The following is a 27,263-nucleotide window of genomic DNA, read 5'->3' on the forward strand; positions in this document are numbered from 1 at the left end:
CTCTACAAGGGACATATCCACACTACCCCTAAACAGAGGACGCTGTAAGGGACAGATGAGACGTCTCCTGACCCATTGCATGCCGAGATCCATCCAAGGGCGTCGCACAGTGTCATATCCTGGTGTGGTAAACCAATATACCAACTGCTTGTTTATTCTTACTTGATGTACGCAGATATATTTACTTTTAACCATAAAGTCACATTTTTAACTCTACTACACTATGTGCGTTGTGCGCCTTGTTCTTTTGTTTTTTGTCTAGTTCCTGGGGTGTCGAGCCACCCCCAATAAAGGCTGCAGACCCACGATTAGTGCAAGATCCACATTTAAGGTCCACAATATTGTTTGTTTAATCACGGTGCACTGTTCACTTGATATTTGTTGTCCACTAGTTATTAGCTGCGCACTACCACTTTTTTCTTCTGAGGTCTGTAATCCTGCCTTCCCCCATTATCTCTTAGGCCGCGCTCACATTGCCCGCAATGGCCGAGCGCTTCCATGCGCGCCTCCGCCGTGCGCTCCTGCAGCCCAGCGATCTGTGCTCAAGCTGCAGGAGTTGGGTCGCTGCAACGGACGTCAACTGTCTCTGTGTGGGGGGGGGGGGTACAGCGCATCCAGATAACCGGCGGGAGAGAGAAGCACACCGCACGGGATCCGCCTGCTGCCATAACGCACAGCTCGGTACACATTCTGCTGGCGGGGATTAAGAAAGTTATAGGGCAGGAGTGACATGTCCTCCCGCATCCCCTCCTTCCCTCACACTGAGGTGTTCGCCTTGGTGCATGGGGGGGAGGGGGGAGAAGGATTGACAGCTGCCTGACAACAGCCGCAGCGGGGACCGGGGGGGGGGTGGTGCAGCGGGGACCGGGGGGGTGTGCAGCGGGGACGGGGGGGGGGGGTGCAGCGGGACCGGGGGGTTGGGGGAGATTCTGCCCCAGTTCCTATTGTGCACAGACAGTCCCCCGTCTCAATTTCAGCAGCCAATCAATGTAAACGTCTGGACATTGATTGGCTGCTGAAACTGACGTCACGCTGCTGCAGCCAGGAATCACACTTTCAAAAGACTCCCGCGACTGCAGCAGCGTGGACGCCGAGCTTTGCAGCCAATGGTAGTTTTAAGACTGAACACTACCATTGGCCGCCAGTGGTCGGTGACGAACATGTGCACGTGAGCGCGCGCACGTTGTGAAGTGCGCAGTGTGAACGGGGCCTTAGCATACAATGCTTCCACTGCAGCCAGGGATTCTGGGTAATGACATAAAAATGAGCACTCACAGTGAGTCACTGTGTATAAATATTTTAGTACTGCTGAAATAATTTTTTTTAACTTTAAACCGACTAGACAGCTCACAGATTATGCCACTAACCTAGTAGTAAAGAAAATAAATCTGTTTGGAGAATAAACAGGTTCATTTCATTGGGGCATAGTGCTTATGGGGGAATTTCCGAAGCTGCAATAACGATGTGAAAGGTTTGTGCGGCTTAGTGAAAAAGAGCTCTCTCCGGAGCATGTTGAATAAAGCATGAATACCTAATTTTCTGAATACTGTCTATTTGCATGATAATCAGCATTTCGGACGAGCATTCCCGCAAAATGTATGGGTCTGTTTCGGCTGCCTCTTCACCCACTTTTTGTGGCAATGAAATGGCCGAAACACTTTCTTCAGAGTTTATTGAGTAGGGCCCAAATACTCTATGACATGTTTTCTTCTTTATATGCACATTCTGTAGCTAATTCTGCATTAGTTATCACACCCGTTATTAGTTCTGTCGGTTTGGAATGTTATCCTCCTGCAATTGTAGAATAAATGTAAAGCTTTAAACTAATGCGTTTTTACTTCTAAAACTGATGTATATGTAACGGGTATTCCCTGTGAATACAGACGCTACTACTGCTGTGTATACCTGTGTGGCTCTCAGGAGCCTAAGCCTCCGCTCGGGGAGCCTGGGGTACATACATATAACACAATCTCGTGGTGCAACGCCTCCACCTGGGAGGGATCCCAACGGAGTGGGAGGAGGCCCTCACAGGAAACAATTACGGTAAACACACAGTTGTAAAACAGGACAGGCTTTACTGCATATATGCGCATAACTTATACTCTACTGTACATATCATTCAATGTTGCATTTGGGTAAGGTATAACGTATACCCCGCTCCCACCACCATGTATCCCCACACCGTGTCCAATCGCACTATACAAGGCCCTTGGCCACTCTCCACGTAAGTGTCCCCAAGTGATACCCCCACCCTTTAGGCGATTTAGGCGTGCTTCTTGCGTTGCTGTACAGTGTTGGTGCACTTGAAGATATGATACCTGCCCGGGGCTCCCACTCCGGTTTCCGCAGACTACGACAGGGATTCCGCCCGATCCGACGTCGTCCTCCGCACTGCATTAGGTGAATTCCGGCGTGGATAATATCACCTTAGTCTCAGTGTCTTTGGTGGCGTTCTGAGCCCAGAACCCACCTCGCAGGGCTGCACAGCTTCAGCGCTGTGTCCCTGACTATCCAAATAGCTAATGGGGCAGTGTCCCTATCCATGGTCTGTCCCTATAGCACCACAAACTACACAGTGGCTCAGGACCTAACTGGGACCTAGGGGGCTTCTGGCCTAATGCAGTGGGTCACTGACCCCTGCACTCACCTCCTTCCCCTAGCTTGTCCTGGTCCTGACTAAACGTGCTGCTCAAAACTCCGCGAAATGTATCTATTCTCCTCTGCAGGGAGATGCTGTAGCCCTATTGGCTCCCTGGGGTCACGTGGGGCGCTCCTGAAGCTCATGGGAGATGTAGTCCCTGCTGATTGGCTATGCCATTCGCGCGATCACTGCGCATGCGCGAGCACTCTAGGGGCCGCCGCCGCTACCTGCCGCACTGCGCATGCGCGAAGATCGATATGGCAGCGCCCTGCCTTGTCGGGCCGCCGCGGAGTCTCCGGCGCACCGGAGCGCTCCCTGCTCGGCCCCCACCCTCCAGAACCTCCGGCGGGTCTGCCGCTTGGCGCCGGCAGCACTCGCCGTTGCTCCCGGCACGGAGGTAACGAGGGGAGTTCGCCGAGCAGAGGGGGACCCGGCTACATATAGATATTTTAGTAACGATATCGGAGATCGTTCAAAGTTAACTGAGATTGATTTAAATGCCAAGGAACACTGCCCACATTGTAATACCTGTTATCTGAGCTGTGTGAATACCTTAACTTCAAGAAAAAGGGCAGAACCTCCAATGTAAGAAGCCATTCTGCCCGCCTGTCTTTCTTTACTGCCTACCTGGACACTGACCTCTGTACGACTCATGACCTCTTTCTCATAGAAAAGGATACCCCCAAGCTCCGACCTAACAGGACTGCCCCCTGCTGGTGTAGCCGCACTTCCTGACTTCATGGCAAAGTCACACCCCTTTTCAATGAGATGATGTCCCCAGGTGGGTGCCACTGTAACTCACTGATACGGTAGCAGGAAAACCCATGAGGAGTTTATTAAACTCGGATTTGGCAGATTTTTTGCCTAAATTCCCAAACTTGGCAAAACTTGTAGTTTTGTCATACGTTGAAAAATCTATTTTTTTTTACAAAAGCGAGTCGCTGCCACTGACAAAGGGATCGTCCCAGAAACATTGCGCTTCCTTTACTCTGTATAATAAAAAAGAGAAATATGTCCATGAGGCTCCATACATTGTTAAGCCGTGCTTATACCGGCGGTGGCCGGGCGTGCAGTGCGCACGCCGCGGGAACAAATGAATGTAATATAATGCAGCTGCTTATACTCTGTGTGGCGAGAGCGCTGCAGGTCAACCGCGCAAGCTTCTCCCAAACAGATTTTCATGTTTGATTTTGGCTCGCAGCGGCTGCATCACGTGAGCGGTTCAACCAATGAGGGCGAACCGCTCACGGCCACGCCTCCGCCACACCTCCCTGTCTCCTCAATTTGCCGCCTGCCTGCAGTGCAGGTTTCGGGCGTGCGCATCGCCCTAGTGACGTCATGAGGGTGCGTGCACGGTCCGGGTAAAATCGAGGCCTCACACTGAGTCTGTCGCACTATCTTCTATTTTCTATGAAAAAGTATCAACTAAGACACGCATCTACTTTGTTAGCACCAGAACAGGACGCCAAAATCACCAAGACAGCCGAGATCCTCACGTTTACTCCATTTGTTTAACAAAAAGGCATAGGATATACAAATTTTAGATTTTTTTTTTTTAATAAATATTTATAATTGATAATGCTGATTAACTCAAAACTAATAATAAGCACCAAAATAACCCATAGATTGGAAGCTCTACTATGCAGGAACTGTGTCGGTAATAATTCCTAGGTGCTGCGTGCCGTGCACTATACTGTAATTGTGACGCGCTTTGCGTCTCATTGGAAGAAAAGCGCTATATGAAATAAAGTTATTATTATTAATAATAATAATTTCTTCTAGAAAGAACTGAAAGGGAATATGTTACTGTGGACATATGAAATGACTACGGACAATACTATTCATTTATCACCACAAAATGGCAAAGTAATCTAAGAATAAAAAAAAGATGTCTTTGTTACGCTTGTATAGTGAAAACTGAAAGTAACTAAGAAGTGTTTGTATTTGTAGAGGAAATTGTGCAATTAAAGAGACAGAGGTGCAGTGTATATTCCCCATCCAAGAAGTGCTATTACAGGAATGGAATCCATTTGCCTAAAGCTTTCCTGTCCAATGAGGTGAAATGCTTGGTAGGCACATGGCTTAGAGAAGTGCCCAAAATAACACAGGACCTGCTACTGTCAAATGCTGCTGCTTCAGTGCTGACAGGTTGACTCAGCTTCAAACAATCATTTTCCCTAAATGTAAGGATAACTCGTCTCGTCCTCCGAATTGCATCTTGTTTAAAGGATTGTTTAAGTTCATCTTCTGTACTCCTGGACACTTTTCCACACCAGAAGACAGCCACGGCTGGACACTGACTGCAATATCTAGGTAACTATACGAGCTGACCTTAAATACTACTGACTTTTCTTAAAATGACGCGTGCAAAAGGAAATAGAAAGGATTTTGCCATAATGCTCATTTATACGGCTACGGGTACAATTATAGGCTTGTCCTCAGGATTTAACTCCCGCAGAAAAAAATGCTCTTTTTCTGAAGTCAAACCAACACGTTTTGAATGTCTCCCAGGTAGGGTGTTTTGTGAACCGACCCTGATATGCAGCAATGATCTGAGATGACCGTAGGATACTTTACCTGCTGTTTAGAAAAACAATTTAATGTAATTATAAAAAGGAAATAGCCCTTAGGTTTTTATAAAGACTTACTTTGAATTCAGCTTTGTAAAATGACACTGCAAATTATATTTAGCACTATGTGATTAGCACTGTAGATTAGCGTACACAACAGCTGCAGAACTGGTGGCATAGGAAAGGGCAGTGCTGTCTCCCTGACTCTACTCCTTTCCAACTCCACCAGAAAGACACTTGATTAGCAGTAACAGATGTTTGGCCTGAATACTGCAGCACTAAGTAAAACGCAGAGTATCTAAAGGCAAATGCGTAGGAAAGTGATTCAAACGGCTTTGGAGATCCACATATTTGAAAAGTAAAGAGGGGCAATATTTAACCAACCAAAAAAATATGATATTGTTTCGTTTTTGCAGATGAATTGTTTCTTCTAAAAAATATTTTAAGAACTGTAGAGATACTGTAGATGTTTAGTGGAGTTTGCAAACGAGGCGAAATTCACCGAAATAATGTCACAGATTTTTGGGTGAAAATGGCACAGTTTGACCAATTTTTTTTTTTTTTTACCAAGCCTTAAAAGCGATGTGCAAGGTGACATGGCCCTTTATATACTGCTATTTGTTACCATTTTCGTGAAATTCTGGCAAAAAGTGGCACAATTCTGGCGTAATTGGTAAAAAAAAACAAAAAGGTGGTAATCTGGTAAAATTGTTGCATCTAAATGTGTTTTTTTTTTGTGTAAATTTACCAGCAATGTAAATGTGAAAAATAATATAAAAAACACAGTGTAAGAATAACCAGTGAAAATGTTTGAAAATGACATAACGTGAGTAAACATTCCTGTTTAAACGTAAGCAATTCTGATCGTTATAAGAAAAAATATATATATTTTATCTATTTCACCTCAACTTTTTAACCCTCATGTCTATTGTACCTCAGTAACTGCACGTCACATCTATTCCCCTGCCCCTCATATCTATTTGACCTCGGTAACTGCCCCTCATATGTATTTGGCCTCCGTAATTGCCCCTCACAACTAGTTTACCTCAGTAATTGCTCTGATTAATATATTACTACAGTAATTGCCCCTTACCTCTAGATTACCTCAGTAATTGCTCTGATTAATATATTACTACAGTAATTGCCCCTTACCTCTAGATTATCTCAGTAATTGCTGATTCATATTTTACCTCAGTAACTGGCCCCTCATATCTCTTTTATCTCAGTAATTGCCCCCTCTTTACTATTTCACCTCATTAATTGCCCACTAATTACTATTTTACTTCATGGCAGCGACGGGGGTTAATCGCGGCCCTGCGGGTCTATCCCTGGAAGGGGTTAATCACTGCCCTGCAAGTCTCTTGCATGGAAGGGGTTAATCACTGCTCTGCAGGTCTCTGACAGGCAAGGGGTTAATCACGTCCCTCAGCTCCTTGTTGATTGACGCAGCCATCAATAATATAAATATACTGTTGGATTTACTGTATATATATTCCCATGTGGGCTACTACAGTAGGTGTGGGGGAGGAGGGGGTGTATGTATGTTACTGATTTTATATGTACAGAACCCCCCTCCCCCCGAGTGTGCGTGTGAGAGCATGTACAGTGCACAATGTATGGTCTGTGTCTGATTTAAGGGGGGGAGGAAGACAGGGAGGGGGGGGAAGTAGTGGTACATTTCCACTTGGACCTCTGAACATTTATAACATATCCAGATAATTTTATTGACTTGAAAGGTACATGTGTTCTTCAATATTACTACATTACAGCTGTTAAAGTCATTTACTGAAACCTACACTTTTTTAAAGTCCTAGTAGCCGTACTGGTCCTGGGGAATTATAGATGTGTTGTAAACTGTCGCCCAACATGAGAGTTATTCCAAGTATAGATTAAATATATGTGTACAGAGCTATTACACAGGTCTCTCTTTCAATGTGAAACGTAAAGAAAGATGCTTTGGGTGTTCGGAAGCCCTGTACCCTATAGTATTGTATGTCTTTATTAATATAGCGCCATTAATGTACATAGCGCTTCACAGTAGTAATACACATGGTAATCAAATAAATAACAGATAATATAAATATTAGATCATGGGAATAAGTGCTTTAGACATAAAAGTAACATTAAGGAAGAGGAGTCCCTGCCCCGAGGAGCTTATAGTCTAATAGTTTCTTTACACCATAAGATCTGTACACTGTAATTGGATTTATAAAGATCTCTTCGGTTGATCCATTATGCATCACTCACAATGTAGACCCAACATACATTTTAAATGTGTAAATCAAAGCAGATTTTGACGTTTCAGAAAAAGTAGTTAATTTTTGACTTCAACAAAATTCAAAGCAACTAATATAGGCTATTTTACAACGAACTAACCGTAGCCTAATTTCTCCCCAAAAATCACAACATCAAATCATCAAAACTATGAGTAAAATGATGAAGTACAGTCAGTCCTCAGTTATCCAACGGAATCCGTTCTGGAAGTAGCGTTGGATAGTGAAACCGTTGTAACGTGAGTCCCATGTTAATCAGCGGCGGTGAGCGTCGGATAATGCATTCTGGCGTTGAAAATCGTCCCAAATGTTTGTGTTGGATATGCCATTCGTTGTAAAGAGAAACGTTGGATAACGAGGACTACTCGTACACATGTTTTTACATCTCTCTACTAAACTGTTCATAGAATAATTATGCTTTTAGGAGTTTGAGGCTATTTTCAAGACTCAGTATTTGACATCAATTACAATCCGTTGCTAAGCATTAACAATCAAAAACCCTGAAGGAAATGTAACAAAACCTCGGTTGTTTGTGATATCTTTTTAATGTTAAGAACATTCAGAAAATGCTCAATATGAGAGATGTGCGAAACTATCCACCACGCGTGTGCAAAATCATAATCATTTTTTGCACTGAAAATGTGTGTCCTTTTTATAGTCTTAGCAGCATTAAATTTGAGAGAAGTAGCATATTAAACTAACTTAAAATGCGCATTGTCCCGTATTCACTCCCATTTGAATGGGTTCTAGGTTGTGCTAGAGCTTAGCACCTTTTAGTGAATATGGGCCCTTGACTTAATGTTTGGCGAAACACTTACGAATTCTGACAATTCTAATAGAAGTGTTGATATATTTGCTTCTGTATAATATATTTGATATTGTTTCTTGACATAAAATGTATGGATAGAAAGATACATCTAACAGGGGAAGCGATCTTTATATTTCAACGTTTTGTGTTTTTTATGGCTGATTTGATATGCATTTGGAATCTAGTAACTGCGTCATTAATGGAAATTTACATTTGTATGTATGTAGGTGTGCTCTTTTGCATGTCATTTCCCAGAATCCCTGGCTGCGGTGGAAGCACTGTATGCTGGGTGATAATGGTGAAAGGCAGGGTTGCAGACCTGTCTAAGACAAGTGATCTTTTTATTTGCTATATGTATGTGTATATATATATATATAAAAGCATTCTCAGCGCTTTATGAAAGAGACGATACAATACAGGGAATTCTAATGCAATACGTGCAACAAACAAAATCAGACGATAGTAAAGGAAATCCCTGCCCCGGAGAGCTTACAATCTAATTATTGTATAGATTTGATCTATTTTTAATTTCATTGGGATCACTGTGTACTTTGGTGGAGATTTATATTGATCCTAATGTACAGTGTGCAGAAATTACCTTAATACAGGGGGTGTCAACTCCAGTTCTCAAGACCCCCCTCCCCCCAACAGGTCAGATTTTCAGGATATTCCTGCCTGAGCACAGGTGGCTCATTTAGAGGGTCAGTCAAAGACTGAGCCACTGATTGAGCCACCCGGGCTGAAGCAGGCTCTTCGTCGGAGCCACTGATTAAGCCACCTGTGCTGAAGCAGGAATATCCTGAAAACCTGACCTGTTGGGGGGTCTTGAGGACTGGAGTTGAGCACCACTGCCTTAACAGATTTTATAAAGTTGATACGCTGTTGATGATGTATATTGTTTGGATTTCTGCAAATGTACATGTATACATTTTTTGTCCCGTATATCACTATGCCTAAGACAGAGGTCATTACACTCTGCTCATATTACTCGACCTCTCTGCAGCATTTGACACCGTGGACCACCCTCTTCTCCTTCACGTTCTCCATACTCTTGGTATTCGTAACAAAGCTCTATCCTTGATCTCCTCTTACCTCTCCCATCGTACTTTCAGTGTCTCTTCTGCTAACACCTCCTCCTCTATCGATCTCTCTGTGGGGGTACCCCAGGACTCTTTCTTTTCTCTTTTCTCTGTACACACTTTCTCTAGGTGACCTAATCACATCTCTTGGGTTTAAATATCACCTCTATGCTGATGACACACAAATTTACTTTTCAACCCCTGACCTTACACCCGCTGTACAGACCAAAGTTTCTGAATGTCTCTCTTCAATATCATCCTGGATGGCCCTCCGCCGCCTTAAACTTAACATGGCAAAAACAGAGCTCCTCATACTTCCTCCCAAACCTGGCCCTACTACCTCCTTCCACATTACTGTTGGAAGTACCATCATTCACCCAGAGCCCAAGCACGCTGCTTGTGGTCACACTCGACTCTTCTCTCACATTCTCCTCTCACATTCAAAACATTTCTAAAACCTGTCTCTTTTCCCTCAGCAATATTACAAAGATACGCCCTTTCCTCTGTTGCTCGACTGCTACAACTCTGACTCAGGCCCTCATTCTTTCCCGTCTCGATTACTGTAACCTCCTGCTGTCCGGCCTTCCTGCCTCTCACCTGTATCCCCTACAATCTATCCTAAATGCTGCTGCCAGAATCACTCTACTCTTTCCTAAATCTGTCTCAGCGTCTCCCCTGCTCAAATCATTCTCCTGGCTTCTTATCAAATCCCACATCTCGCACTCAATTCTCCTCCTCACTTTTAAAGCTTTACACTCTTCTGCTCTTCCTTACATCTCATCCCTAATTTCTCGTTATGCACCATCCCGACTCTTGCGTTCTGCTCAAGGATGTCTACTCTCTACCCCCTTTGTATCTAAAGCCCTCTCCCGCCTTAAACCTTTCTCACTGACTGCCCCACGCCTCTGGAATGCCCTTCCCCTCAATACTCGATTAGCACCCTCTCAATCTACCTTTAAAACCCACCTTAAGACACACTTGCTTAAAGAAGCATATGAGTAGCACCTTGGATAATACTAGACACATGATACATAAAGCTTGGGCCCCTGCAGACGCACTTACCAGAATTCCCTCCTACTGTCTCTGTACATTCTTCCTACCTACCAATTAGATTGTAAGTTCCTTAGAGCAGGGACTCCTCTTCTGAAATGTTACTTTTATGTCTGAAGCACTTATTCCCATGACCTGTTATTTATATTATTTTTTATTTATATGATTGTCACGTGTATTACTACTGTGAAGCGCTATGTACACTAATGGCCCTATATAAATAAAGATATACATACTTAAGTCCAATATACTTACATCTAAGGGTTTGGCATTTATTTTTTTGTATTTAAATAAATGACATTTGTTTATGTTAAATTCTGTAAGGTGTTTTATTTTTTATTTTTTTTAAGCTCTCTGCCTACTATTGTTAGAGAGTTGCAAGGAGCAGGAGATGTTAGGGACAAGTTATATTACAAAGCACATTGTGAAGTATCAATTGCTGACTCTGACCCCCATCATTTCTCTTTGACCCACTGCAAAAAAACAAAAACAAAATCCCCCATCAACTGATCTGGTTGATCAATCAGTGTCAAGTTTAAGAAACTTGATAACAAGTTTCTTACAGTACATTTGTCCCTGTCGAAATGAGTAAGTCACACTGTTGTCCCTGGACCACCAGTGGTCACTCATGATTTGGTCAGCCCTGCTTTAGCATGCTAGTGAATTAGTCACAGTCACTTCCTGCCAATAAATATCCAGAGTATAAAAAAAAAAACATTATGTATAACAAGAAAATGAAAAAAACGAAAAAAATGAAATCAGCATATGCTCATATGGTATTGATAGGAAATGGTGGGGGCATACCTAGAAATGTCTGTTGTCTGTGAGACCTTGTTCAAAAAATATATGAAAAGTAATGTCTCCTGAACTTAAATGGTCAATGAAGGCAAGTTACATCTGTGTAGAATTTTGCAGACCAACATTTTGACTCAGGTTGGTCTTCTGCAAGACTGCATTTATACGTTGAAAAAGAACCAACATGGGTTAGAAACCTTGTTCTGCACCAGTGGAGCTCAACTCCAGTCAGCACTTCAGCACGTCGCTCAATCAACTGAGCCACTCATTGAGTTACCTGTGCTGAAGCTGGGATATCCTTAAAGCCTGACGTGCATGGGGGGGGGGGAGTCTTGAGGACTGGACTTGAGCACACCTGTTGTAGAGCATGGTTTCTACACATGCAAACATACGCTTGACAGTCTACTCATAAAGTTAACAGTGACCCTGACACAACTTGAATTAAATTACCTACACGTGTACAGATACTTACCAAATAATGTGGAAAGTGTGCCTGTTTCTCTGCGGACAGTTTTTAATTTGAGGGGGGATAGTCAGCTTCTGCCTTTTTGATTTGGGGCACTACCATCTTTTAGTATCGATGTATTTGTTACCACCTGACAAAATATCAAAGTCCCCAGCGGAATAGGCACTGCACAACTGCTTGTAATGACAGGAAGGTGGAAAGATAGTAGTTACTATAGAAATGATTGGTGCCTTATAATTAGATACATTGTAAAACACTCCTGTGTACTCCATCAGTTGCCTTATATCAGCCTAAAATGTCTAATTAAAGCTGCAGTTCAATCAATATCCTGCATGTGTATTATTTTTAATAAATCAGTTCTGTAGTAAGAAAAAATACTTTTAGCATTTTCTGTTTTAAAAAACAACAACTTTGAAAGACCAATTTTCTTGTATTCTATTTTAACAAGCATTTGCTAAGGCACTGCCCCTTCATGTCCTGTCACAAGCCCTGGCACACCCCTTTGTCAGCCCTGCCCTCCCTCTAGCACATGTCAGTGCAGGAGTGCTCATGAATATTCATGAGCTTCCACTGAGTGACAGAAACAGAAGAAAAACATATCCCTTCTCTAAATGATGTCACCAAATGTTGCCAATCAATACATGGAGAACGAATTGACCTGCAGCTATACAGTTCTTTAGGTAATTAGAGATTGCCCACATAAAACTATTGAAGTAAAAAAATTAATTAAAAAAAAACTGCAGCTTTAAATCAGTTGCAAAATGTTTACCCCAACTATTTGCACAGTATGCACTGTGTGCTCATTTGCATGTCATTACCCAGAATCCCTGGCTGCAGTGGAAGAATTGTATGCTAAGACAGGGTCCACAGGGCCGGCTTGATGTAGGCGCCATCACACTGAGCCCCGCACTTTCAGAAGCCCAGCTCTCTTCCCAACAACAGTTAAACTGATTGCCGGGGGAGAGCGTGTGGCCCCTGTAAGTGCCTCTTACCTTTTATCCAGCTTCTCCTCTCAGGCATCTCCTCATGTCTGCGATGTCACGTTGACAATGTACTCATGTGACGCTGGGACGACGCTGAGATGAGGAGCAGGAGAAGATGCTGGAGCAGGTAAGAGGCCCCGCTCTCTGTCCTGGCACAGAGCCCTGCTAAGTATCAAGCCGGCTCTGGTACTCATCTCCAGTCCTCAAGCCACCCCAAGAAGTCAGGTTTTCAGGATAAACCTGCATCAGCACAGGTGGCTCAAACAGTGGCTCAGTCTTGGACTGAGCCACTGATTGAGCCACCTGTGTTGAAGCTGGGATATCCTTAAAACCTGACTTGTTGTGGGGGCTTGAGGACTGGAGTTGAGCACCTCTGTGCTAAGAGATAATGGGGAATGCAGGGTTGCAGAGATGTCTGAGACATGTGAATGTGCTCACAAGTGATATTTATTTTACCCCATACTATTTCAATGTGTTAAATAAGAGAATGGTAAGTTGTCATGTTAACCCATGGAGTAACTTAGAGGAAACAACCGGTCAGCATAACATTTCTGGTGAACAGTGTATGGCATGGCCTCTTAGGGAACAACCTAAGGGAACAGGAGGGTGGTGGAGAAAAAGAGAACATGACCAAAAATCCACAGGGGGTGGTGGAGAAAAAGGGTCCCTTATAGATGGTGCGCAGATGGAACCCTGTTCTTCCTTCATACGACTCCCTGATTTGTCCCCCATACCACCCCTGCCAATATACCCATCCACCTTTATGGGTCATTAGTACCCACAGCGGCTACACTACTAGCACTGTAAGTGGCACATACTGTACGGCTCATAGGTTGTGCACATCTATAAGGCACCCTTTTCTCCATCCCCCCTGTGGATTTTTGGTCATGTAACCCATGGAGTAAACAGAAATAACGGCTTTTGTAATAAACAAAGAACAAATGTAGGGTAGTAGTTATGTCTTTCATGGCTAACCACTCGGGACCCTTCTTCAGTTAGGTTACAATAGAATCTGATTCAGTAAGATATATTTATACCGGGCATAATACATCAATAAACTCGGAATGCGTATGTGAAACTGTGTCAGACAAATGGTTCGTGTGACACAGTAACGCAAGGAGGAAATGCAGAGGAGTTATAATGTTAGCGTGGAGGTGTGAAGTGCCTGGGCATGGCGTGGGAAGTCCCCCAGAAGTGCTCAGTGAGTAAGTTCATAAGATAGCATATTAGTCAAATCTGAAAAAATGAAGGGTTAAATACTTTCATAGAGGATAATGTGACATGAATCCCTTATCCTGGTCTAAGCCTGTATGTAGAGTGCCACATTTTTGCATGAGTGTACATGACCTTGGAGCCTGATGGAGCTCACCCCCTCTCCCCCCTCCCCACCTCCCAATAAATAAACACAGACAAAGGCCTCTGAGGGTACAAAGGCTGCAGCTTTTATTAAAATACATCACGTAAACCTGATAAGTGCCAACCCTGCCAGAGTGTTCAACCACTGGGTGAGGGCCAATGGTACTTAAACCATGGTCCACAACACCCACCAAGCCAGGCACCGCACCGGCCCGGCCTTTAAGCGAGAATGGGCCCCAAAGGTCATGCTTAAATGAGCCCTGCCCTGCCCATTTGCTACTCCCAGCCACCACAGGGCTTATCCAACAGGTAAAAGCCAATGATACTCGAACCATGGCCTGCAACTCCTCTCAAACCGGGCACCGCACTGACCTGGCAACTTAGTAAGAATGGCCCCAGGAAGTCACATTTAAATGAGCCCTGCCCACCCGCAGCCACCTCGGGACTTTACTGAACCATAGAGCACCATCTGGCAGGGTTAAAGCACACTTAACCCCAACAGCCGCAACAACAAAGGCCACAAACACCACACCACAAAACGCCCACTACAAAAAGATAAACTGTCATTAAAGTATTTTCTTTCACAAGCATCAAACAGTGTTACAGCGTAACAGTATGACCTCATGACATCATAACAGAGGGATGGGTGAGCGGGGACATTCCTGGCAGGGCGCAGACTGACTTCAAGCCTCTGCACAGGATCTCTATAGCAGCTCCTCCCCCAACCCCCCTGCATCACAGCCAATGCGGTGAGGGTAGAAGGGGCAGGGGATCACATGGTAACACAGAAGGGGCAAGGTAGAGGGAGCCTAGTCCCTGTGGTCATGGTGCCCAGGCTACTTGACCTTGGAGCTTCTAATGGAGCTCCTCCTCCACACCGTGTGTAACTATCCCCATAATAATACTTATAATAAATAAACACAAGCAAAGGTCTGCAGGTACAAAGGCCACCGCTTTTATTAAAATACATTACAAAGGTTCCACCTAACCATCTTTCATGTTACCCCAACACTTTCCTGTAGCCAACAAGATCCTCTGGCACAGCTGGGTCCCTGATGGGTACCAAATCTGCCCCCAATTCACATTTGTTGGGATATGTGAGGTCTCTGCCCCCCATCAACCACGAGGGGGTATACATGTGATCTCTCCCACCCACGAGGAGATCCCCATCCACATACCCCATCTCAGTGGAGGCCCTAGGGGGATTTCCTCTCTTTGGGGGGGAAGCCAAATGGGGTCTCCCCCTCATCAAGTTAGGTCTCCCCTCCCCCACCCCAGTGGGCCAAGGCCTTCCACTTACTCCGCATCGGTACGCGACCCAGCATCAGCGCTTGCAGGACACCAATGCATCCTTGCACCTCCGCCAGCCGAGGTGCAAAACTGTCTCTGTCGCCATGCCGACAGCAGCAGCAAGCTCTGCACACCTGCTGCTCCGGCACCTCCCCCGCGTGAGGACAGCCTGGCCCACCAGCCCCCACGAGTTGCTGAGCTGCAGAACCTGCTGCAGCCAGACAGCCACGTGGAAGGAGGCCTCAGCATGGAGCTGACAAGCAGCTCCCTGCGGTCACGGTTCCCTGTCACCTACAAGATCAAGGCTACTTTCCCGAGTTTTTCTGTTTCTTTATGTTGCGAAATAACCTTTCAAAATAGTGCCGTGCGTGTTGTTACCAGTGCTGCAAAAATGTAGTTTTTTTCATTTAGGTAAGGTGGCCATATATATCCACCCTCAGGGACTGTCCTGTTTCAGCTACACACAGCCCTGTGTTGGGGAATTTCATGCACCTGATACATTAGATAACATGTTGATCCACAGTAAAAGGAGTAAATGGTATTGATATCTGCAGTTTGTATGTGTGGGCAGGTTTCACAACCTTTATGATGCCAGGAATGTCCCACAGTCTGGGAGATGGCACAGGGAACGTTTCACCATACGTTGTTTCAGGTTGGCTGGTTGATTGTTGTGGAGTACAGGAGGTTCTGGGAATATTTCTCTCAGCCTGTCATCTTTATGGATCTTTGGCTATTTTGCATAGAGCTGGCGATTGTCGGAAGCATACAGGTGGCACCCAATTTGCTTTTTGTTTATAGTCCATGAGATTTTTTTATGGGTATGTGATGGATTTCTGGATTTGGTTGTCTGTAATCCTGGAGTTGGACCCTTGGTTAATGAAGTTCCGTCTTAGTTTTTGTTAACTTGGTTACTCCTACCTCTGGTTTCTGAACAGATGCTCTTGTACCTTTTAGCCTGTTTGTAAATAATTGAATGTTTGATGTGTCTAGTACCATAGGTGATCTGATCTGTAAGTTTGTGGTACAGGGATGTTTGTATTCAATTATCTTTTATGAGGATAATAGTGTCCTGAAAATTGATTTGTGTGGGGGAATGGGTATCAAAAGGCCCAAGGCAGCACGCTGGCAGCGAGGCCTCTCCTATGGAAAAAGTTAAGGGGACTCACCTTGAAGAGCGGCCATGCATTGTCATATGACATTGCAGCGTCATTTGAAATCAGTCACCATGGCAACGTGATGCTACAGGAGACGGACAGCTCCAAAAAAGTTGAGACCCCCCTCCCTCAAAGAAAAAAACACACACACACACCTCTCGGTGAGAAGCAGTCCTGCCGGTCCTGGGGCCCCATGCTCCCTCCTTCAGCTCCCCAACCTCCGGTCAGGGGACTGGAGGATGGAGAGGAGGGAGCATGGTGCCTCCGAAGGTGCAGGGCCTAAGACGACCGCCTTGCCCTAAGGTCGGCCCTGGTTCATCATTGTGTGGGGTATCAAAGGTATCAGTTCTACCTTCTCTTCTTTTCTTAAAATTACAAAGCCCTTTTTCTATTATTTCAATGTGTGTTCATATCAAAGGCATGTTCTTGTTAAGTAAGCAATAGTAGAAAAGAAAAAAAAAATGCGTTGCACATCATATTCCCCCCCCCCCCCCACTCTCCCCTCCCCCGAAGGGACCTCCAAGTTGGTAAAACATTTTTGTTGAGTTCAATATTAGATATAGAGGTTTAACTTGTCTCTGTGTGGTCTACAAATATTTGTGTCAATTACTTGTGTTACTTCCATTGGATTATTTTATTTTCATAAATCAGGAACAGCGAGGAGACAGCACATAGGGGCTTATCCATTTAACTTCGATATCGGCCAAAACAGCGTGCAATTTGATGCGATAAAAATCAGGCATTTTTGCCACATTCATTAAGAATTATCTATGCATAAAATTGGCTTGACATGGCAATACCATTTGGAACCTGATAGGCGGATACCTCCCCTCCCTCATGTAGGGGAAATAGAGCATAGTGGGAGGGGAGATGGCTTCTACCTGAGCAAACTCTTGTTGAACACACAGTGACAATCAGACTAAAGGGGAACTCAAACCTATCCCCGGTCTCAGCTCACCCTGTTCACAAACTAACTTTACAAAGCCTTTACAAATACTTAGGTTGTGGGCTTTTCTAACAGGTTCTCCTTTTCCTATTGTTTTATGTCTGAAGCGTTTATTCCCATTGTGTTATATTATGTCACGTGTATCGTACAGCGCTATGTACCTGGATGGCGCTATATAAATAAAGATATACATTCATGTGTCAGATTTGAGTGCAAAAAGGATCAATCAGCCAGATGTGACCCCACAAATATGTCCCTATAATTAGTACACTTTTGTCCTAGGAGGGATTGCCCTTTTAAGTGGTTGGAGAGGGAGCCTGGACACCATTGTCAATGGCATTGTTTAGAAAGCCTTGAAATGAATTGAAGAGGAGAGAGGCCTTGAAATTTGCAAAGAAAGCAGATGTCCTAAAATTGCCTATAATATAATTAGTAGCCCTCAGCAGTTACCTTATATACTACTAGCATACAGTATGTACCCGGCTTCGCCCGGGGAATGTAATATAGAATACATGTCCCCCGCCCCCCACTTCCCCCCCCCCCTGCTGCCAGCACATCTCACCGCTCCCCCAGCCCTCCACTGCTGGATGTAGTGCGGGGTGAGATTTGTCTGCATCTGTGTGTGTCTGTGTGTGTGTGTGTCTGTGTGTGTCTCCCCCCGCTGCCGGAACATGTCTTTTCCCCTCCCCCCCCCCACCCCCCGCTGGCGGCGCATCTCCCCGTGCCGCTGTGGCATGTCCCCTCGCTGCCGGCACATCTCCCCGCCCCCCTCCCCCCATTGGTACATCTCCCCTCGCTGCCGGCAAATGTTCCCGCCCCCCAGTTGGTACATCTCTCACCGCTGCGGACACATGTTTCCCCCCTGCACCGCTTCTCCCCCCCGCTAGCTGGCACATCTCCCCCCACCTCTCCCGCTGTTAGATCTCCCCAGCTAGCTGGCACATCTTCTCCAGCTAGCTGGCACATCTCCCCCTCCCCCCCGCTGGCACATCTCCCCCGCCATCTCACATCACACACACACTGCCCCGATCCAGGCAAGGACACGCTCCCTCCCTTAGTAGCCACGCCCCCGCCCCTGCTCTAACAGTAGCCGAGCCGAGCCCATAATTTGGGAGGTGAGTCACATTGGAACCTCAAAATAGTTGCGTTGACCTACAAATCCGCCGCAGAATGTACAGTCCAAATTTCGTTGTGTACGTGGTGCCTTTTGTGAGATATCGATGCTTCGAACATACAAACAAATGGAAAACGGAATCCAACTTATATTTATAGTATAGAATATACCATACACCATTTACAGTATAAACTGGCATTTTTTGCAAAAAGTGGCCAAAAATCTTGAGTGAAATGACAAGAATTTACGTGAAAATCCACAAATAAAGTAACGAAGCACATTTGAAGACATTTGCTTATCTCCACTAAGTAGTGGTACCACTTTCTATTTAGTTTCTATAGTGGTTAAATAACAAAAATAACTTCTCTAATGCAGGGGAGCACAATCTTTTTTTCCCTGCGCCCCCCTGCCATCTGTCCCCCTCTCCTCACGCCCCCCCCCCCCCCTGCTTACCTGCTTACCTTGCTTCTGACGTCCTGGCGTCATGACGTCACTTTGCCACGGCAACGCGACATCACATGACCTCGCGGCGTGGCCGTTGCCATGGCGACCCGTGACCAGGAGCGTCTGAAACAAGGTAAGTAGAAGTTTATAGAGGCCCTGCAGCTCCCCCGGCATTAATTTAAATGTATTCGGGAAGCGTGCGGGCCCTCTGTAAACCCCGCGCCCCCCTCAGCGACTCTCACGGGGGCGCGCCCCCCACTTTACGCACCGCTGCTCTAAGGCAGGGGTGTACAAAGTGAGTGTGCAACCCGATGTCGCATTTGACGCTTGAGCCAAGCAGGTGTGGTGGGGAGGGGAGAGCGGACAGAGGGCTGCAGGAAGAAAACTTTGTGCACCCTGCTCTAAGGCAATGTAATAAATAGAGATAGTGTGGAGTCGTTTTCTTTGTTTAAACTCTATGTTGTCCATCCTCAGAGGCCCATCAATGACGCAAAAACATGTTAACTTCAGTTAATCTTGTTATGTGCTAACAGGGATATTCAACGCTCGGTAATGATGTTGAAAACAGTACTTAAGGAACCCTTGTGTTACTATAATGGACCCAAGTGCTAACGATGTGCATCCACAGAGCTCCGTTATAGATAACACAGGGATTTAGTGATTGGTTAGTTAGGTCAGAGCTAAACTTGGCGTTACTCGGATCCAGACACTGAAATAGGTTTGTTACAGGGTCTGAATAAGTGTAAGACCACAGTCAGGTAGGATTTAACTATCACATTGTTATTTACAGGGTTCTTTTCCTCTCCTGACTTCTCTTCTTTAACTTTAATTAAACCCCAATGCAGGGGCAGGATGGGAGTAACGCTGCCTTTGAGTAAGACTGGCGTAACACCAGGTTATGTGAAGCCAACGCAAGGCACTGCTAACTTCACAGGGCGTTAAGCCTGCGCTAATGAGAACGAGGAAGGGACGTTGTTTTTGCATTTATTTAGCTTTGTGGATACCTGTTAATCTCAGGTAAGCTAATGGACGAGACGTATTAAGGTGCTTAGTAGACCAGATTTAATGGGATCTGTGTATATACACCTGTATGAGGTAATGTCTAGTATGTCTCTACTTATATGTAGCACAACTTGCTTTTTTTTTTTTTTTTTTTTCAACTTACATTTTTTATTGGTTGCTCACATAGTTTACAAACATAGTGTCCTCTTATACTTGACAAAATAGTCTACATTTCCGAACCAACGCCGATTTTCCGTGATCCATAACCATGACACAACTTGCTTTTTAGCATGTAACACTCCTTAGCATGTAACATGCTACTAATTAAGCCGTGTTAACCTTTGCTGTGATGAGAGGCCCTTGTAACGTACCATGTATTTCATAGCCACTTTTTCGTTTTGCTGGGCGGTGATCGGGCTGAACGCTCTGAGCGACTAGGTCCAATCAAAACGGAAGTGGAGTCCCTTCCACTCCGCATCCAGGTACCAGTCCGGGTTATGTGATCGCGCCTGACGTGATCACATGACTGGAAGTGCCGGACATCTGTGCCACCAGCCTTCCAGCACTGTAAAGGTTAAAGCACAGCATAATAGACACTGGGTGTATACTCTATAATCTAATTATAGATAATCATAGATAGTGCAAGCAGTTAGTATATTCTAATTGCCAGCTTTGCTAGTGGTTTTTATTTATATGTTGACGTTAGTGAATCATGTGCTAATTTGGGCACAAATAGTGTGAGCAAAGGATTAGCTACTGGCCCCTATTAAAATATGCTGTAAAGATGGTTTCCCCATGCTAGAATAAGGGTTCATTCACCTCCATTCAAATGTATGCAACTAAAATCTCTAGCACTGGAAGACCATTTCACAGTATAATGAACAGCGGTACAGAGCCACGTAGGTTCGTTATTGACTTAACAAGGCGCGAACCTAATGCAGTGTTAAATGCTGTTTTTGGATGGAAAGGGCACTGTGTTATCTATAACGTCTGTTAGTGCTAATGATAGGCACAATATGTGTTTCTCGTAACAACGGGTATCCCCAGAGCTCCATTATAGTTAACGTGGGGATTTAGTGAGGTGCTAGTCAAGTCATACCTAAAAGTGTCGCTAATCCCATCCAGACCTTAAAATATAGTCTGGGAGAGTCTCTCAGGTGTGCTCACTTTTGTGTTCTTTAAATGAGTGTTCTGGGGAGATATATAAGTAGCTTTACAAAAAATAGCACTCACATCTCTCTCGTAGTGTATGCATGTGTAGGGCTGAGTGTAAAGCAAGGTATAGATTCTCTGCTGCACACCAGTATTACATTTGTCAATACATATGGTTACCGGTGCTTCTGGCTCAGGGAATACCTGCCAAGACCATCCAGAATCAGTATATCAGGGGATGATTCAGGGCACTGCGGGTTTTGAATCAGAAGATACATTTATTTGTCAGAGTAACCGACAAAAAAATGTATCTTCTGATTCAAAATCCGTAGCGCCCTGAATCATCCTCTGATAGGGCGAGTATAAAGGCATATACTAAGTAGAGCATAGTGTCAGAGAAGGAGCAGTAGAGGGAGGTGTCTAAAATTTGCTAGCATGCGACTGTGGAACACCTGGAATGTTTATAGACAAAAATCAATATGAAACTGATTATCCTGCAGGCCAGACAGAAAGACTGCACTGAAGCAGCACTTCCCCTACACAACAAATACAGGCCTTATCCTTCCAATTTGACAGTTCAGAGTGAGGATGCAGCTCTAAGCCCGAGTTCAGGGTGCATGCTGAGGCTGTGTGCTCCCGTGCACGCCTCCACCGCATGCTCCTGCAGCCCAGCGATCTGTGTTCAGGCTGCAGGAGTCGGGTTGCGGCGTTTGGGGGGGGTGATGGGGGCGTGGCCAATGTGTCACGCAGCTGGTTCGCTGAACCAGCTCATGTGACGCAACTGCCGCCCCAAAAAATCAATATCTGTTGTAGCGGCAAAATGTAGCAGCGACAATGCTGTACTTTGCCGCCACAAGATTCATTGAAAACCATGTCACTGTTTCGATCGTGCGCGCGCATGTCGTGTAGTAAGCAGAGGAAGATAGAATGGCCTAAAAAGGTCAAGTTGTGCGCCTTGCACTACACCAATGGAGATATGGGGAACCAATAAATTGTGAATGTGTGGTGACGGAACAAAAAACTGCAATAAGAGTGCGGAGGTGGTGCTGGCAGGGATGGGGTTAATGATAAGCAATGTGATGAGTCACAGCCAATTAGGGACCCCTACCATTATGTAACCCAATTTGAAGTGTGGGAGGGATTTGTATGCAGAAGCCCTATCACAGTCTGACATTAATCAACCAATGGGGTAAGAATTAAGTGTATAAAGATCTGAGAGAATCACTCTGTAATTGCCCCCGATGAAGCCACAACGGTGAAACATATGTTGGGCAGGCTAAGCGTCACCACCTAGTGCGCTGGCTATATCGGAGAGGTCTGTTGCCTTTTCTCAGTTAGAGTGTTTCGGAGCCTTCTAAAGGAAGCACAACACTGACTACTCTCCTATTTGTTATGGTTCCGAGTACAAGACACATACTTTGTGATCTTGAAATAGCTGTTTTGCTAAACATAACAGACCTCTAGGTTCATTTACCTTTGAACCTGTTGGTCTGGTACAGGCCATTAAGTGTCCTTGTGGATTGCTGTACATCGGGAAGACTGTTAGGATGCTGAAAGAACGTATGGCCATGCACCGTTCAAACATCAGAAAAGCCCTACTGAGTGATGCCGCTGTGTGTATATATCCGTATACTAGCATTAGCTGGCTCAACAAATATACTATATTATTCTGAGCACACACACTATATTAAGCTATACTCTCCATTTAGGTGTAGTCCTCAAACTATATAGAACTGTATTGGTATAACTACCACTGTTAGTATAATCATATAGCAGTGGGACATTCTAAAATAGTTATTCCTAGCATACACTGTTAGTTTGAACTAGGCATAGTTACCTCCTCCGTTTTTTAATTTATTTTAATCACTTTGGTTCACGTTAGTTTTTTGCTGCAATAAATATATTTTAATCATTTATTAATAAATAGTCATTTTTAATATAGGTATAGGTGTTCTCTTGTGCGGCTATTAGGGAGCTTTCTTTCTTTTCTTTGCTTATCGTGTAGTAAGCACCCTGAACGCGGCCTGAGGCAGGCAGCGTAACTGCTAGAATTGTGACTGTGTTGCTGCTGCCACCAGCGGCTGTGCTGCTGCGGCTGCGCATGCCTTTGAGTGACTGACAGCAACACAAGAGGGACGGCACCTGTCACACGCGTACTAATTAAAGATTTAGCACTGGGTGAAGGAAAGGAGATACGAGGGGGGTATTGGTGAAAGTGAATGTGGTGTGGGGTCTGCCTTTGTGTTAGCACTTTGCAATGTAAACACGTACCTTCTCTCTTTCCCATAAATGTTTTCAGTACCGCTGTAACTTGCCACTGGAGATGTGTAATTGCCACTGAAGAGGGCAAATCACGGGAAATGTGCAGGTTCTTTTCACAAGACAATTCTCAAAAACAGCCAGCTTTGGATTTTGTTTTTGGCATCCTTTAAAATTCAGTGTGCAAGGTCACGTGGCTCCTTATATACTGCTATTTACTGGAATTTACACAACATTCTGCCCAAAAGTGGCCACATTGTGGCGAAATTTGTGAAATTTGCTACATTGACAGACAGACTTTAAAACAATGTAAAATGTTTTCAAATATCACACACAAAAAACAATGTACAAAGCAAGTTGGAAGACATCTGCACATTTCTACTTTTCAAATTGGAAATTGCGGCAGCAGGAGGCAGCTGTTGTATACAATTGTTTGTTCTTTTCATTCGCAGCATGAAAATAAGAGGAGACAAAAGGGAAAAGCATAATGATTTGATTGTGTAAAGATGTGAAGCACAAATTCCATGACACGCAGTAGTAGTAGAAACATGGGAAGCCATGAATTAAAGGTGCAATCCTGCACAGGCAGCCATAAAGCATGCTTTTGTAAACAATGTAAACATCTAATTGGCTCTATTAAAGCTGCAATCCCCCCTGGCTCTTCTCACCCCCCACAAAACCATTGCCCTTCAGCCCAAACAATACCATCTCAATACTATCTCAGGAGCTTGTCAAATGCCACCATCCTAAAACCCTACAAAAAAATTCAGCTTCCACTCAATTTCTAACAATCACACTCCCCCATCAGTATGTGTCTGATTTATACGCTGGAGATCATGAGTCCTACTGCTATTATGGCTACGTGGAGCAGTGTATGCAAAGGTGGCTTTCTCTGTGGTTTGAATTGAAGTAAAAAATACCACTGCTCTCATACTTTATCAGTTGCTCTCATAGCAGAAAACACAGTGGAAATATTGATGCTGACAATACATTACCCTTTTGGTAATCCAGCACAGGTATATAGGAAAAACTGCTCACCTATGAAATTGAATGTCCTAATTTAAAATGGTAGGTGCAAGGGAGGTAAATTACATATAGATTACAGAGTAAACTCAAAAGACTGAGTTTAAAAGTACCCCTCTGTTTGCACTCATTACCTATTACTTGTATATGTTTCTATAGCCATAAAAGACGAATCCCTTAGCTAGAAACTAAAAGCGGAAAACGACGAAAAACAAAAAAGTTTTAATACATATTTAGGTCATACACTCAAAAGTTAAAATACGTGAATATATTCCCTGTGTATAGGTTTACCAGTGATGTTGCACCCGTGAGGGATACTATGTGGCAATAGCCAACTGCGGCCACATAGCTTTTGGTTTCATTGTTACTCTGTAAACACTAGATACTTTTTTCCCTATATTAATAGTGATTGGTTTACATTGTAGTAAAGTCTGGCATTAATCGATGTATTAACCACAGACACCTTACTATCTACTAAGCTAAGGCAACAGCAATTTCACTGTGAACTTCGAGTGGGTATCACATGTATATTTTTACCGCAGGGGAAGATAGGGATATCTTTAGTTAAAATATATATTAATATAGCTATATTGATTGATACATCCCATCACTTCCCCACTGCTCCTCTGAGGGGAATCATATTCACGTATTTTAACTTTTGAGTGTATGACCTAAATATGTAGTAAAAATGTTTTGTTTTTCATCGTTTTCAGCTTTTAGTTTCTAGCTAAGGGATTCATCTTTTATGGCTATAAAAACATATACAAGTAATAGGTAATGAGTGCAAATAGAGGGGTACTTTTAAACTCAGTCTTTTGAGTTTACTCTGTAATCCTTTTGGTAATCCAGTCAGTTTGTTAGGGGCTAGCAATGTCTCTCGTAGGGAGGTCCTATGTGCCCCCCTCATCAGACATGCTCACACGTTACAGAACAAATATTTACCACTATGACCTCAGCCACTCGGCTGCAGCCAATTATATGCTCTCAAGTTTCAGTGAGTGAAGAAGTTACTCTCACTCAAACGGGTCTCTGTATAGACGTAGAGAAATGTGTGTTTAGATGCCCTGCTACATTTTTTTTGGAGTAGAGCTGCGGCATATAGAAGAACAGTTTCTTACATCTTATGCCGCTTCACATATGGAAGATTTTGGGGGGCAAAAAAGAATGGCGCACAGAGGTGCAGACTGTGATATATCTCATTATATTATGTGCATCATATAACTCCTCCCCAACTCCTCCTACGAACTCTCCCCAAGGTGCAAGCTGGGGCAGTGACGCAGAATGTGATACATCTTATTATATTATGTGCACTGTGTAACTCCTCCCCCAACTCCTCCTACGAACTCTCCCCAAGGTGCAAGCTGGCGCAGTGGCGCAGAATGTGAGATACATCTCATTATAATATGTGCGCTGTGTAACTCCTCCTACGAACTCTCCCCAAGGTGCAAGCTGGGGCAGTGACGCAGAATGTGATACATCTCATTATAATCTGTGCGCCGTGTAACTCCCGGCAACTCCTCTACGGACGCTCCCCAAGGTGCAACCTGGGTCAGACTGCGCAAAATTAGAGCTAAATGCTTTGATATATAGATGCAGGGTGAACATGCCCTGGTTTAGCTCCAAAAATACTGTGCTACAAAGACCCTAGAGCATTTCATTTTTTTACGTTTATTTAATAATACTTCTTTTGCTATTATACTATCCTTAAAAGGATAGCCTCTAAGAGCCTTGAAGTGTGCTTAGGTTTTCGTGTGCTTTGGTTTTCGCTTATGTTTTCTTGTTTAGGTTTTGGACACAATTTCAGTGCTTGTTTTTTATTTGTATTTTGGTTCTGGCTTTGCCAAAACTCAATTTGTTTGGTCTAGATTTTGAACTTTTATCAAATTTTGGGGAGACAAAACAAAATAAGCAGAAAAATGCTAAGCTAGCATGATTAAGCATGAAAAATGCTTGAATAAAAGTATAAAATCGTAAAAACAATTAGAACTGAAAAACTTAAAATAATTTAAAAAAAGATATGTTAAGAAACACTTAGGGATGAGCATTTGGACTGAGGTTCTGTTTTTTTGGTTCTAAATAATTTGGGGGTTTTGGTTCTAAAAATGTTAAGGGTTTTGGAATGTAAGGTTCTGGTAGGTTCTCATTTAACAGACCCAGTTTTGCCCATCTTTTCTAGCGTCTGCTTTATACTCCAGCTCTCCTTGGTAATCCCTAACTATGTAGATGCAGAAGTAATTATCTATAGCTTCACATTTTACAGATTGTAGTAATCTTACACCACTTTCTACCACATTCCCTGCAATTGATATACATTTGATGCAGAACATTTCCATTAATCTGCTATGCTAAAGCACACTTTAAAATGATTTGGTAGGAGGTAATATAATATTCTGGCTTGTCATTAATGAAAAGGAAGAGAGAAAACATTTGCATGCTTTTCGTATCTGCACTTACGTTATGCTGCCAAACTAATCAGAGAAATGTGGCTATTTTACCCCTGAAGAATCGTGACATTTTGAGGTGGATTTAAAGTTCACTTATAAGGTTGTCATGTAAACAGCTGACTAACCTTAAATGTTAAATGACTGCACCATTGTACGCCCCTTAGCTGTTTTATACTACAACTAGGGCTGCTGACAGGGGGACGAGGGGACAAGGGGAAAACTGTCTTGGGCCTGGCCGCAGAGGGGGACCCAGCGCTCTGAACCCAGAAGTTTGGTCCCGGTGGAAGTAGGGCTCAACGTCTACTATCAGGCGCCTGTGCGGGTTTCTACCTTGCCACCAGGTAGGGCCCAGACTATCCAAGCCCTCTTCAAGTCAACAGTTAGGGCCCTGGACACCCTCAGTCAATAGTTAGG

General features: G+C 44.1%; 1 protein-coding gene across 4 annotated transcripts in view; it reads left to right on the top strand.

The window, feature by feature from the left end:
• MYPN (myopalladin) overlaps window positions 1-27,263 on the top strand; it is a 123,409-nt gene that overhangs the window by 15,681 nt on the left and 80,465 nt on the right. Inside the window, exon 1 of one of the 4 annotated variants that reach the window (XM_075610881.1) lies at window positions 4,797-4,954. The exons of the other annotated variants lie outside the window; for them this stretch is intronic. The gene's annotated coding sequence lies outside the window, so the exon portion shown is untranslated. Of the gene's footprint in view, window positions 1-4,796; window positions 4,955-27,263 lie in introns of those variants that run through there. 4 annotated transcript variants of the gene reach the window in all.

This window comes from Ascaphus truei, chromosome 8 (genome assembly GCF_040206685.1).
Source record: "Ascaphus truei isolate aAscTru1 chromosome 8, aAscTru1.hap1, whole genome shotgun sequence".
NCBI classification, from domain to species: domain Eukaryota; kingdom Metazoa; phylum Chordata; class Amphibia; order Anura; family Ascaphidae; genus Ascaphus; species Ascaphus truei.